This window comes from Rousettus aegyptiacus, unplaced genomic scaffold (genome assembly GCF_014176215.1).
Source record: "Rousettus aegyptiacus isolate mRouAeg1 unplaced genomic scaffold, mRouAeg1.p scaffold_m13_p_8, whole genome shotgun sequence".
NCBI lineage: Eukaryota > Metazoa > Chordata > Mammalia > Chiroptera > Pteropodidae > Rousettus > Rousettus aegyptiacus.
Genome location: NW_023416311.1, coordinates 109,909,943 through 109,914,091, shown reverse-complemented (window position 1 = coordinate 109,914,091; position 4,149 = coordinate 109,909,943). Strand labels below are relative to the sequence as shown.

Here is a 4,149-nt window from a genome sequence, read left to right as displayed (position 1 = left end):
CGGCGATGCCGCTCAGAGGGGCAGCGTCCGCTCCGAACTCCTGCCGCGTCACCCTGCCCTTCCCTCCCAGACCGCGCCGTAGCCGACCTCTCGCCTCTCCCCGCTGGGCGACCTCAAGGCCTCCCGGGCTCCAGGGCCTCCCAGCCTCAGTGTCTCCCCTGCCGGACAGAAGTCCCTGTTTCCTCCACAGCCCCGGCCCTCGCTCCCCGTGCAGTCGCCACGGCCACTCTCCTCAGTGTCCCCCAGGCTAGAACGTCCCCCCCTTCCCGCGTCCAGGTCCCCAGATTCCTCCAGCCCACACGGGCTGTGCCACAGCCCTGAACGTTCCCCCGCGTAGCATTTTATTTGCTAATCGATGGTCGCTACCCCATGCTAAGGAAGACGGGGTCTCGGAGAGCGGGGGTACCTGTCCACTGGTGCAGCAAAGCAGTAGAAAAGATTAAACGTTTCATTTGCATGTTGGTCATGTGCCTTTTAGAACCCACGTTTATGCGTAATCACGTGTCCAAATGTTAGATGAACGTATATTTTCTGTTTTTGCTGCGTTTCGCCTGTAGTTTCTGCAGTTTTTACAGCCATACTTAGACATTATTTGAATGTTACTAAGTGACTAAACATCCTTAAATGATACAAAGTATTTAAGTATTTTAAATGGTGAGCTCAGAAAACATACAGTACGTAATGGGGGCGGGCGGGGGGCGCTGGAAGGAACAAAGCGGGCGCCCCAGTTCCGAGCGCGCGGGCTCGTCCGGCCGTCAGCTGGCGCTGTGTGAGGATGCGGCACGGTGCGTCTCGGATGCCAGATGCCAGCCCCGTAATTTTCCCCATTAGCGCGGCTGAATGGACTCTCAGGAGTCCCCGATTGTGTGTGTCACGTCAAGGCTGTTGACGGCAGTGGGCTCCTCCCAGCGTCTCTAATGAACAGCTCTGGGAGAGAGGAAAGTCACCCCAGTAAATTCAATATAAAAAAGAGAAAAGGTCTGGACAACTATCACTGTTGCCTTCAGTGTTTTTAATCAGCGCTAAAAAGCTTCCTGCTAAAATGGGCACTGGATCTCCATTGCCCAGAAACAGGGCTGGGCGTGCACCGCCCTGCACAGGAGCCCCGCTCCGCTCTGCGGGGGGCTCACTATCTTTGGGGCAAACGAAGCTAGGGAGCCTCGAGGGTCCACCAGGACGGGGGGCGGTGGGCTGAGGGCTCTACCCCTCCCCCTCCGAGCCGCCAGAGTCCAGGCTCAGAAGACAAATGCAGTGCAGCATCGCAGGGGCTGCTCCCCAACCCTCTCCGGGCACCCCCAAAACATCCCAGATTCCTCAGCCTCAGAACCAAACCCAGCACCCCACGGCACGGTCTTCCTGGGGGTCAAGCTCCCCTGCCCAGAGCCCCCGCCCCACAAACTGTCGTAGCTGCTTCCTGACTCTGAGACTGATGTCCCCAGCTCCTGTCGGTGGCCCCGGCACTTGCTGGCCCTGCCCGTCGGGGCCCTCGATTCTCCTCTTCCTGCCCAGATTCCGCCCGGGGCGTCCTCGAGGCTGACATGGTCACTAGGTCCTGTTTAACGCTGTCCTGTGGCCCCAGCAGTGGGGGCTGCCGGCCAGGAGAGGGGGCAGCCAGCCTAACTGACCCCCGGGGAACTGCCTGCTCAGCAGCACCAAACGCAGGGTGATCAGAGACCTCTCCTCCGTCTCCACTGCAGTCCGAGCCCCGATCGGTCCTATGTACCACTGACCCGTTAGCGATCCAAGGGACCAAGTCTGGTCTGACTGCTTAGTGAGATGGGGGTGGAACCCCTCAGCGGACGCTCATGTTCCCTGGAAGGGGCCAGCGAGGAGCCCACGGCCAGCCGCCGCGGGCCGGGGCGGCCCCCAGAGTTTGCATCCCGACGCTTTAACCCCGAACCTCAGGATGTGACTGCACTTGGAGGCAGAGTCTTTAGAGTCGACTCCGTTAGAACGAGGCGTTGGGGGTCCTGATACAATCTGACTTGTCCTCGTAAGGAGAGAGGTGAGGACACACAGAGGTGACCCCAGGGCAGACGGAAAGGCGCTAGAGGGAAAGGCCTCAGGAGACGTCAGCCCTACGGGCACCTCGATCTTGGACTCCTGGGCCCCACGACTGTGAGAACGTAAATGTCCGAGGGGTGACCCAGGGCATGTGCCAGACTAATCCAGGCCGTTTGCCATCACAGCCAGACGCCAGCCAGGCAGACGGCTGGTCAGGTCCAGCCGACCCCATCTCCCTTCCCCCCACATCCTCTCTCACACCCCTCTTCCCGCTGGCGCGCCTTCCTCTTCACTGCCTCCTAACCCTGCCTGCCAGGGCCTTTGCCCCCCCAAAACGTGTCATACCTGCTGTTTCTTCCTGTCCCCTGATTATCCCCCAGGAGGCGTCTCACTCGCCTGCAAAAGGCCCCGGCAGAATCTGGGAGAATCTCGGCAAACGCATTCCTGGAACAAAGGGAACAAAGGTACTTCCGCCGTTCACTCACGCGACAGCATCCACGGAGCCTGCGCCTCAGGCCCAGTTCGGAGACTTGGACTGAAGTTATGGGGTCATGTGGTTCGTGCCCTCCTCAGCCCTTCTGCGTGGACCCTGCATGTCGCCCTCTGTCCTGCACGCCCTCCCCAGCGCTGCGCCGTGCCCCAGGCGGGCGGGCACAGAGTTTTCTGCCGTTTTCACCGTCCAGGGCCCGCTTCTGAGAGCGGCGTCCCCTCGAACGATGCCTCCTCCTCCCACTTCCCCCTGCTGTGCTCCTAGGAGTGGCCAGACGTGTGTGGCTGCCATGCCCCCACCCCGGCCCCAATAACTAACTACTCGGCACCAGAGTAGTTCCTGATCGGGACCAGAGGTCACATCCCGACGACCTCTCTCAGTGGCTAAAATAGTAAGGTGTACGCCAGGTGCCCCCAGAGGCCAGGGCGAGCAGAGGCAGAAGTTCCGAGCGAGGAGGAGGAGGAAGAGACAGGAGGAAAAGCGGGGGCCGGAGCGGGGGGAGCCCCCGGAGAGAGAAGTGGATGTAGGGGCTGGGCAGGGTCCGAGCGGGTTCCACGCCTGGCTGGCCATCTCGCGAGCTCCTGCCTCGTTTCTGCTTCTGTCACTTCCGAGCGGCTCCTCGGGCGCCCGGGGTCCCAGTGTACTTCGCGTGACTCACGATCGCAAGCTGGTCCGCTTGGGCTCCTCTCGCCGTTAACCAAACGAGTCCTCAGTCTGTTCTCTGAACTGAAGTCACTCATCGCTGTTTTAGAAGAAACGCAGTTGCGAATTTCAGAATAACGGAACGCACCCGCGCCGCTATTTTATGCACACACCCCCGCCAACCGGAAGTCCCAGCATGCAGGTCCCGCGAGGTGGCATCGCGAAGGTCTGCGCAGCGCGGATCTGCACGCGAACCGTGGCCCTAAAACACTTAGAAACCGGCGAATAAAGAGCGCCACCCATTCGAGTTGCACCATCGGGACTGGTGACCAGCGGCGCTTAGGTGCGCGACGCGAAGCCGCGGTTCCCGCACCCCGGAACTCGTCCCCGGCCTCGGAAACCGGAAACCGGAAACCGGAAACCGTGGGCGTAGCAGCAGTGGCCACGGAACCAGTTGGTTCCACAGACCCCGCCCACTTCCTGCTCAGCCAATCCGGAGCCGTCTTCCCTTCCCGCTCCCTGCGGGCCCGGAAGCGGGGGAAATGAGTGAGCCTGCGTCTGAAAAACATCTCAGAACCGCTTGACGAAGGATGGTGAAAAAAATGTCCTTTTTCATATTCCGAATTGTTAGGGGAAAGATGGATTCAAGAAACAAACTCTCACCCCTCCCTTAATATCTGGAGTGATTTTCCTAAAGCTGCTCCTTGTGGGGCGGGGGGGGGGGGAGTGGGTGTGAGGAAGGGGGGCTGGGGCAACTCCTACGCACTGGGGAGATGAACTAGCAGGCTGCACCCCCTACACGCGGCCAGATGCCAAGCCATTAAAAGCAAGAATATAAAGATTTATTCCCCTGCTTGTGTTACAGCCACACGTAAAATCTGGCCCTGTAACCACAGACCAGTGCCAAAATCTGTTTCGTTCATTTACATTTTTGTATTTATTTTAATTAAGCACGAGCAAAACGCCATTTGCAGTGGCATATTGAATACCTTCGTAATTAACAAACCAGAGAG

The 4,149-nt window shown here is 59.5% G+C and overlaps 1 long non-coding RNA gene across 1 annotated transcript; it reads right to left on the bottom strand.

Annotated features, from left to right (window-relative positions):
- Nucleotides 1-285: 285 nt before the first annotated feature.
- LOC107518887 lies at nt 286-3,517 on the bottom strand. The gene is made up of 3 exons (XR_001598975.2): nt 3,153-3,517; nt 2,350-2,448; nt 286-927 (listed from the first exon to the last, which is right to left on the bottom strand). It is a non-coding gene; the product is annotated as an uncharacterized LOC107518887 (long non-coding RNA).
- Nucleotides 3,518-4,149: the final 632 nt, after the last annotated feature.